The sequence below is a fragment of the Stenella coeruleoalba genome (assembly GCF_951394435.1).
Source record: "Stenella coeruleoalba genome assembly, chromosome: 9".
NCBI classification, from domain to species: Eukaryota; Metazoa; Chordata; class Mammalia; order Artiodactyla; family Delphinidae; genus Stenella; species Stenella coeruleoalba.
This window is the reverse complement of record NC_137155.1, coordinates 98,864,576-98,874,556: the sequence shown is the minus strand read 5'-3', so window position 1 is coordinate 98,874,556 and position 9,981 is coordinate 98,864,576. Positions and strand designations below refer to the sequence as shown.

Sequence of the window (9,981 nt, the reverse complement as noted above, 5' to 3'; positions counted from 1 at the left end):
GGCAAGAACTCTCAGTCTTTGTTGTCAATGTGGTTTTGAGAAGCAGACTTTAAATTCTCCAGGGCTGGTGAAATACCCTCAGAGTGACAGCTAGCTGCTGTGCTCCACTTGCCCACCTTCACTTAGTTCCGCGTCTGAGAAAGGTTATTTTCTTGCCTGCTCACCTGTGCTTTTAAGAAAATGTGTGTAATATTTTTCAGTATTGTTAGTTGATTTCAGTGGGAGGATTAGTAATCTAGATATCTGAAAGAGAAGTTGATTTTTATGTTCGGTTAGTCTTTTCCTGGTTTTGTTTCCTGTGTGTATGGCTCCCTGTGGGGTTATTTTTGCTGTTTATCGTTGTCTTTTTCAACTGTCTCTCATATCGCAGTTTTTCGTCAAACAGCAGCTCTCCCTGACTGCCTCTTCGTAGTTTGGAATAAATCATTAGAAAACCTGGAAGTTCCACGTCTGAGTGAGGGTGCCGACTGCAGGCTTCACCTGAGGTGACCGCAGGACAGGCTGTTATGTAGAGGGAATGCAAAATGCCAGAATGCAGAGGATTTTCTCTGGAGATGCTCTAACCTCTAGGGGAGATTCCTTCAATTACCCACTCGGGAAGAGAGACCTTGAAGTGTGAGGTTCTGAATGAGGGGGAAGTGAGGAGATGACTGGATCATGTGTCTCATACTCACTTCTTCCACGAATGCCCTGCTTTCAGCCCTACAGCCCCATCCCCTTGGAGTGGAAATTTCTGAAGCCCACCTCCCCGAGGTGCTTCTGTCAACATCCGCGGGCACCTCAGGACAGCCTCTCTGGGGCCATGTTGGCCGTGGGTGTTCTGCTCCGATGCGTCCTTCCAGAAATCTGTTGAAACCTCTTGTCTCTGATACTTATACTCCTAATTGTCTATGGCATCCTGGTTTTTATTAGGGTTTGCAGAAAGAGAACGTCTGTGGTCGATAACTGATCTCAGTTCATTATCCAGAAAGCTTGGCATATGGCCAGTTTGCTATCTGGATGCTGAAATCCCTGATCTCCTGTTAAATAGAAGTAAAATGTAATGAGAGAGAATGAGCAACATTTACATATATATATTTACACAGAATTATTTGTGGCCATTTACAACTTGGAAATAGAGAAATTCTAAGACAAATTTCAAGTTGCTATTACTTCCAAATGGGCAATGATAAAAAATTGACTTGTTAAGTTTTCTTTATAAAGTTTAGGCTTTTAAAGTGTAGTGAAATAACCGAGGACATGGAAAGGAGACGTGACCCATAGGCCAGAGCCCCTCTGCAAGGCAAGGGGCTGGCACCCCTCGGCAAACCGAGGGTGGGCGAATAAGCCAGGACTGCAGGCAGTCCTGGAGACTTTGGGCACTGATACATGAAATGACCTCAGTATAATCAGAACACAAGGAAACGTCCTTGTGCTGCTTCAGTATAATCAGAATGATGGGAACACACGGAGATGTCCTTGTGCCGCTTCTGAGCTCAAGGACGCGCAGCACGGCATGTCTTCAAGAAAGCTCACTGTTGCTTGTATAATCGATAGAAGCCTATGTTGCTGCTTTGGCATTTCTGGAATGTTAAGAAAACAAGTCTTAAGATGTAAACATAGATAATGCGTAAATGAAAGCTACCACAGCAGGACAGACGGCGCTGTTTTGCCTGAGCGAGAGGCAGCCCTCTACTGCTGTGCTTCGGCACAGTTCATCTCGAGTGATGAGGTTGCTTTCGGAAACCCTGTCATAAGATAAACTGCAACATTTGGCGCCCGAACAGGGACCTGAAGGTAAGTAATCGCGTGATGGCGGGACCGAAGGGGAAATTGGTCCGCTCAGAGCGAAACCTTCGGCAACAGTAGAGTAACTGAAAGGGGGAATTCCCATTCAGTAGAATTTCAATACATTAAACTCCTGAAACAGTTATTACGGAGTTCAGGAGTGAAAGTGAAACCAGAATCTTTTGATGAATTGATGAATTGTTTGCGCTGGTACGTAAATATTGTTACTGGTTTCAACCTACTAGTCATAACCAGTTGAGTTTAAAAGTTTGGAAACAGGTTATGCGAACCTTAAGAAGAGCTCATCAGCATGGAGACCTTATATCTGTCCGTGTTTGGTGTAAATTAATTTCCCTTGCCCTGGAACCATTACAATCTGAAACTGAAAGTAAATATGGGGCGCGTCCTCAGCGTCCGAATCCTGCTCGCGATCACTCTGCTGCTTTTCGTACTCTGCCCCGTGAGTCTCCTATAGAGGACCTTCCTCCCCTCCTCCTCCCCTTGTGTCTGAGACAGGAGAGGATTTTTCGGATTCCAGTGATGAAGGGGCTTTTTCTGATGATGATAAAGGTTAGAAGCAAGCTAGCAAACAAAATGAAATGCCACTTTCTCAACAGAATGAGATTTCTGATATACTTTCAAAGTTGGAAAATTTGATGGCTAAATTGGAAGAAAATAAAAACAATGCTACTGAACCCCAACATGTAACTAAAACAGGGAAAGATTATGCTGGGCTTGGATATCCAAATTTAGGATAGGGGCCACTGCTCGAAAATTTGCATTACCATTAAAATGGTTGAAGGATACCCCTTTATGGACAGAGCAGTGGCCCTTAACTCAAGAAAAATTACAAGCATTACACCAATTAGTACAAGAACAATTAATAGCAGGACATATTGAAGTATCCACTAGCCCTTGGAATTCACCTGTTTTTATAATCAAGAAAAAATCAGGAAAATGGAGAATGTTGACAGATTTACGAAAAATTAATGAGATTATTCAACCAATGGGGGCATTACAACCTGGAATTCCACCTGCTGCAATGCTCCCTCGCAATTGGGAACTTATGATTATAGATTTGAAAGACTGTTTTTTACTATACCATTACAACCTCAAGATTGTGAAAGATTTGCATTTACTGTACCAGCCTTAAATCAAGAACATGCAGCTCAGAGATTTCAATGGAAAGTTCTCCCTCAGGGGATGTTAAATAGTCCAACTATGTGCCAATTTTTTGTTAATCAGCCTTTGGAGGAATTACTCACATGTATCCTGAGGCACGTAGTCTCCATTATATGGATGACATTCTATTTGCTCATCCCCATCAGCAAACATTACACCAGATGTTACAACAAGCAGAGTTGAAATTTAAAGAATGGGGTTTACAGACAGCTCCTGAAAAAATTCAAAAATGTGCTCCCCGGCAATTGCTTGGACAAATTGTAACCAATACTCAGATTATTCCTCAGAAAGTACAAATTAGACGAGATTCTCTTGTAACATTAAATGATTTTCAAAAATTACTAGGAGATATTAATTGGTTACATCCTAGCCTAGGAATTCCTACTTATAAGTTACAAAATTTATTTCACACCTTGGAAGGCGATCCAGCATTGAATAGTCACCGTGGACTTTCTCCCCAGGCGGAACAAGAACTTAAATGGATAGAAAAACATATACATGATGCACAATTGGATCGGATTGAATCTCTGGATCATTTATGACTTATTGTATTTCATACTCCTCATTCCCCTACTGGATTACTACAACAACACAGTAATCTCATAAATTGGATATTTTTAGCTCATAAAGCTCAAAAAACATTACAATCTTATGTACAAAAAATAGCTGATGTTATTATTAAAGGTAGGTTACGATTAAGACAATTATGTGGTCAGGACCCACATAAACTTATAATCCCTTTTTCAAACAAAAAAATACAAACTCTTTTTCAGCTGGAGGATAACTGGCAAATGGCCTGTGCTCATTATATAGACAAAATACATAATCATTATCCTTCTGATAAACGTTTACAATTTTTAAAAAAAGACTAATCAGATTTTGACAAAAATAGTTCAATCAGATCCTGTTATAGGACCAACCTTTTTTACTGATGCCAATAAAACAGGAAGAGCAGGATATGCTAACAGTCATGATCAAAAGGTATTACAATCTCCATATGTTTCAGTTCAAAAAGCAGAACTATTTGCTGTAATACTATTGTTACAAGATTATCCAATTGCTCTTCATATAATTACAGACTCACAGTATGTGGAATTTACAGTTAAAAATATTGAGACCGCTTTTATCCCAAATGATGGATCGAACTGCACTCTTTATTTTTGCAACTCCAACAGATACTTAGACTACGTACTGCACCACTTTATATTACTCATACTCGTGCTCATACTCATTTACCCGGCCCATTGGTAGCTGGAAATGATTTTATTGATATTTAGTGGGTACTGTACAATTAGCTACAGCAGAACATCACAGATATCATACTAATGCCAGAGGATTGAAAAATAAATTTAATCTTACATGGAAACAAGCAAAAACTATTCTCCGTACATGCCCGCAATGTGCTGCCGTTAATCAACCTTGTTTGAATATTGGAGTTAACCCTAAAGGCTTATCTGCTAATGCTATCCGGCAAATGGATGTAACTCAATATCCTGGTTTTGGAAAGTTAAAATATATTCATCATTCTGTAGATACCTACTCTCATTTTTCATGGGCACCTCCATTATCTTCTGAAAAAGCTGATGCTGTAATAACTCATTTATTAGAAGCTTTTGCTGTTATGGAAATTCCCGACAACATAAAAACCGATAATGCTTCTACATATCTTTCTCAAAAATGTCAAACCTTTTTTGCAACACATAATATACAGCACGTTACAGGCATCCCAGGAAACAGTACGGGACAAGCAGCAGTTTTCAGCTTTATTGAATTTTAATTTGCATAAAATAAAATTCATGCATTTTTTTTCAGTAGATTCAATAATCAGTTAAACAATATTTCTAAGCTTGGTATTGATGTATATATGTGAGCTTATATACGAGCCTGTAATGAGCTTATATATATGTATACACATTGCAACGAGTATTCATTTTATTTACTTATTATTTAGTTATTTATTTACTTATTTTTACCTTTTGATCCCTTTCACCCACTTCTCCCACTTCCACCTTCAGCCCCCGCCTCTCGCAACCACCATGCTGTTCTCTGTATCTATGAGCCTGGCTTTTACTTTGTCTAGATTCCACATATAAATGAGTTTGTACACTATTTGTCTTTCTCTCTGATTTATTTCACTTAGCCTAATGCCCTGAGATCTATCCATGCTGTCACAAATGGCATGATTTTCTTCTTTCTTGTGGCTGAATACTATTTGTGTGTGTGTGTATCTCCTTTATTCTTCCAACCATCAGTGGACACGTAGGTTGTCTCCATATCTTAACTATTGTAAATAATGCTGCAATGAACATCGGGGTGCAGATATCTCTACTAGTTAGTGTTTTCATTTTCTTTGGATAAATACCCAGACGTGAGATGGCTGGATCGTATGAAGTTCTATTTTTAATTTTTTTGAGGAACCTCCATTTGGTTTTCCACAGTGGCTGCCCCAATTTATATTCCTACCGACATGCATGAGGTTCCCTTTTCTCCACATCCTCACAACACTTGTTATTTCTTGGCTTTTTGATGTAGTCATCCTAACAGGTGTGAGTTCATATCTCATTGTGTTTTCTTTTAATTGGAGTATAGTTAGTGGACACTATTATATAAGTTACAGGTGTACAATATAGTGATTCACAATATGTAAAGGTTATACTCCATTTATAGTTATTGTAAAATACTGGCTATAGTCCCTGTTTTGTACAATGTATCCTTATATCTCATTTTATACCTACTAGTTTGTACCTTTTAGTCCCCTACCTCTATATTGCCCCTCTCCCCACTGGTAACCACTAGTTTGTTCTCTGTATCTGTGAGTCTGCTTCTTTTTTGTTCTATTCACTAGTTTGTTGTAGTTTTTAGAGTCCACATATAAGTGATATTACACAGTATTTGTCTTTCTCTCTCTGACTTATTTCACTTGCATAATACCCTCCAAGTCCATCCATGTTCTTGCAAATGGCAAATTTTCTCTCTTTTTATGGCTCAGTAGTATCGCGTTGTGTCTATATATATACCACATTTTCTTAATCCATTCATCTGTTGATGGACACTTAGGTAGCGTTCATGTCTCGACAATTGTAGATAATGCTGCCGTGAACATCGGGGTGCATGTATCTTTTCAAATTAGTGCTTTTGTTTTTGTTTTGTTTTTTCAGATATATACCCAGGAGTGGAATTGTGGGGTCACATGGTACTTCTATTTTTAGCGTTGAGGGGCCTCCATACTGTTTTCCACAATGGCTGCACCAAGTTACGTACAGGAGGGGTCCCTTTTCCCCACATCTTCACCAACTTCTGTAATTTGTGTTCTTTTTGATGATAGCCATTCTGACAGGTGTGAGGTGATCTCTCATTGTGGTTTTGATTTGCATTTCCCTGGTGATTAACGATGTTGACTATCTTCTCATGTGCCTGTTGGCTATCTGTTTGTCTGCTTTGGGAAACTGTGTATTCAGGTCTTCTGCCTGTTTTTAAATCAAGTTGTTTGTTTTTGATGTCGAGTTGTATGAGCTGCTTCTATATTTTGAACATTAGCCCCTTATGTGTCATATCATTTGCAAATATTTTCTCCCATTCTCTAGGTTGTGTTTTTGTTTTGTTGATGGTTTCCTTTGCTGTGCAAAAGCTTTGAAGTTTAATTAGGTCCCATTTGCTTACTTTTGCTTTTATACTATGTCCTCTGCTTTAGGAGACAGATGCAAAAAAATATAGCTGCGATTTCTGTCAAGAGGGTTCTGCTTATGTCTTCCTCTAGGGATTATATGATATCCAGTCTTACATTTAGGTCTTTAACACAATTTGAGTTTCTTTTTGGATATGGTGTTGGAAAATGTCCTTATGTCACTCTTTTACATGTAGCTGTTTAATTTTCCCAGCACCACTTACTGAAGAGAACGTCTTTTCCCCATTGTATATTCTTGCCTCCTTTGACCATATGTGCATGGGTTTATTTCTGGGCTCTCTGTTCTGTTTCATTAATCTATGTGTCTGTTTTTGTGCCAATACCATATTGTTTTCATTACTGTAGCTTTTTAAATAGTATAGTTTGAAGTCAGGGAGTGTAATTCCTCCAGAACTGTCTTTCTCAAGATTGTTTTGGCTGGACTTCCCTGGTGGTGCAGTGGTTAAGAATCCGCCTGCCAAGGCAGGGGACATGGGGCGTAGCCCCTGCTTGCTGCAACTAGAGAAAGCCCGCACGCAGCAACAAAGACCCAATGCAGCCAAAAATAAATAAAGAGAAATAAATAAAGGAATTTAAAAAAAAGATTGTTTCCACTTCTCTGGGTCTTTTGTGTTTCCATACACATTTTAAAATTATTTGTTCTAGTTCTGTAAAAAATGCCGTTGACATTTTGATAGGGATTGCATTGAATCTGTAGATTGCCTTGGGTAGTACGGTCATTTTAACAATCTTAATTCTTCCAATCCAAGAACACAGTATTATCTTCCATTCTGTTTGTGTCATCTTTAATTTCTTTCATCAGTGTCTTATAGTTTTCAGAGTACAGGTATTTTATCTCCTTAGGTAGGTTTATTCCTAGGTAGTTCATTCTTTTTGATGCAATGGTAAATGGGATTGTGTTCTCAATTTCTCTTTTTGATAGTTCATTGCTAGTGTATAGAAATGCAACAGATTTCTGTGTATTAGTTTTGTATCCTGCAATTTTACTGAATTCATTGATGAGCTCTAATAGTTTTCTGGTGGCGTCTTTAAGATTTTCTATGTATGGTATCATGTCATCTGCAAACAGTGACAGTTTTACTTCTTCCTGTCTGATTTGGATTCCTTTTATTTCTTTTTCTTCTCTGATTCCTGTGGCTAGGACTTCCAAAATTATGTTGAATAAAAGTGGTGAAGGTGGGCATCTTTGTCTTGTTCCTGATCGTAGAGGAAATGCTTTCAGCTTTTCACTGTTGAGTATGATGTTAGCTGTGGGTTTGTCATATATGGCCTTCATTTTGTTGAAGTATGTTTCCTCTATGTCCACTTTCTGGAGACTTTTTATTACGAATGGATGTTGAATTTTATCAAAAGCTTTTTCTGCATCTATTGAGATGATCGTATGATTTGTATTCTTCAGTTTGTTAATGTGGTATATCACACTGATTGATTTGCAGATGTTGAAAAATTCTTGCATCCTGGGATAAATCCCACTTGATCATGGTGTATGATCCTTTTAATGTATTGTTAGATTTGGTTTGCTAATATTTTGTTGAGGATTTTTGCATCTATTTTCATCAGTGATATTGGCCTGTGGTTTTCTGTTTTGTGATATCTTTGTCTGGTTTTGGTATCAGGGTGATGCTGGCCTCATAGAATGAGTTTGGGGGTGTTCCTCCCTCTGCAGTTTTTTGAAACAGTTGAGAAGGAGAGCTGTCAACTCTTTCATAAACGTTTGGTAGAATTCACTTGTGAAGCTGTCTGGTCCTGGACTTTTGTTTGTTGGGAGTCGTTTAATAACTCCTTCAGTTTCATTACTGGTTATTGGTCTGTTCATATTTTCTATTTCTTCCTGGTTCAGTCTTTGGAGATTGTACCTTTCTAAGAATTTTTCCATTTCTTCTCTCTTGTTCATTTCATTGGCATATATTGTTGTTCATAGTAGTCTCTTATAATCCTTTGTAACCTTTTATATTTCTGTGGTGTCAGTTGTAACTTCTCCTTTTTCATGTCTGATTTTATTGATTTGGGCCCTCTCCCTTTTTTTCTTGATGATTCTGGCTAAAGGTTTATCAATTTTTTTTATCTTTTCAAAGAACCATTGTTTAGTTTCATTGATCTACTCTATAGTTTTTTAAGTCTATTTTATTTCTGCTCTAATATTTATGATTTCTTTTCTTCTCCTAACTTTACGTCTTGTTTATTCTTCTTTCTTTAATTCCCTTAGTTGTGAGGTGAACTTGTTTATTTGTGATTTTTCTTGTTTCCTAAGGTGAGCTTGCATCATTATAAACTTCCCTCTTAGAACTGCTTTTGCTGTGTCTCATAGGTTTGGGATTGCCATATTTTCATTTTCATTTGTCTCTAGGTATTCTTTTCATTTCCTCTTTGATTTCTTCAGTGATCTATTGGTTTTTAGTAGACTATCATTTAGCCTCCACGTATTTGAGTTTTTTAGTTTCTTTTCTTGTAGTTGATTTCTAGTCTCATAGCATTGTGGTCAGAAATGATGCTTGATATGATTTCAGTTTTCTTAAATTTACCAGGGCTTGTTTTGTGGCCTAGCATGTGATCTAACCTAGGGAATGTTCCATGTGCACTTGAAAAGAATGTGTATTCTGTGGCTTTTGGATGGAACGCTTTCTATATGTCATTGAGTTCATCTGGTCTAATGTGTCATTTAAGGCCAGTGTTTCCTCATTGATTTTCTGTCTGGATGACTTGTCCATTGATATAAGTGGGGGATTAAAGTCCCCTACTATTATTGTGTTACTATCAATTTCTTCCTTTATGTCATTAATATTTGCTTCATGTATTTAGGTGCTACTATGTTGGGTCCATGTATATTTACAATAATTTTTCTTCTTCTTGGATCAATCCCTTGATCATTATGTATTGTCCTTCTTTGTCTCTTGTAAGAGTCTTTAAAGTCTATTTAAGCTGATATAAGTATTGCCACTCTGACTTTCTGTTGATTTCCCTTTGTGTGGAATGACTTTTTCCATCCCCTCACTTTCTTTTCTTTTTTTTTAATTGGTGTATAGTTGTTTTACAATGTTGTGTTAGTTTCTACAGTACAGCAAAGTGGAGTTCCCTGTGCTATACAGCAGGTTCTTATTAGTTATCTATTTTATACATATTAGTGTATATATGTCAATCCCAATCTTCCAATTCATGCCCCCCTCCCGCTTTCGCCCCTGAGTTTACATACATTTGTTCTCTACATCCGTGTCTCCATCTCTGCCTTGCATACCAGTTCATCAGTACTATTTTTCTAGATCCCACATATATGCCTTAATATACGAAATTTGTTTTACTCTTTCTGACTTACTTCACTCTGTATGACAGTCTCTAGGTCCATCCACGTC

At 37.8% G+C, this 9,981-nt stretch overlaps 1 protein-coding gene across 2 annotated transcripts in view; it reads left to right on the top strand.

The window, feature by feature from the left end:
* Positions 1–1,237: 1,237 nt before the first annotated feature.
* Positions 1,238–9,981, top strand: part of LOC307192012 (GTPase IMAP family member 4-like) — a 30,010-nt gene continuing 21,266 nt past the window's right edge. For both annotated transcript variants that reach the window (XR_013829915.1, XM_079932410.1), the window contains exon 1: positions 1,238–1,776. The gene's annotated coding sequence lies outside the window, so the exon portion shown is untranslated. The remainder of the gene's footprint in view (positions 1,777–9,981) is intronic.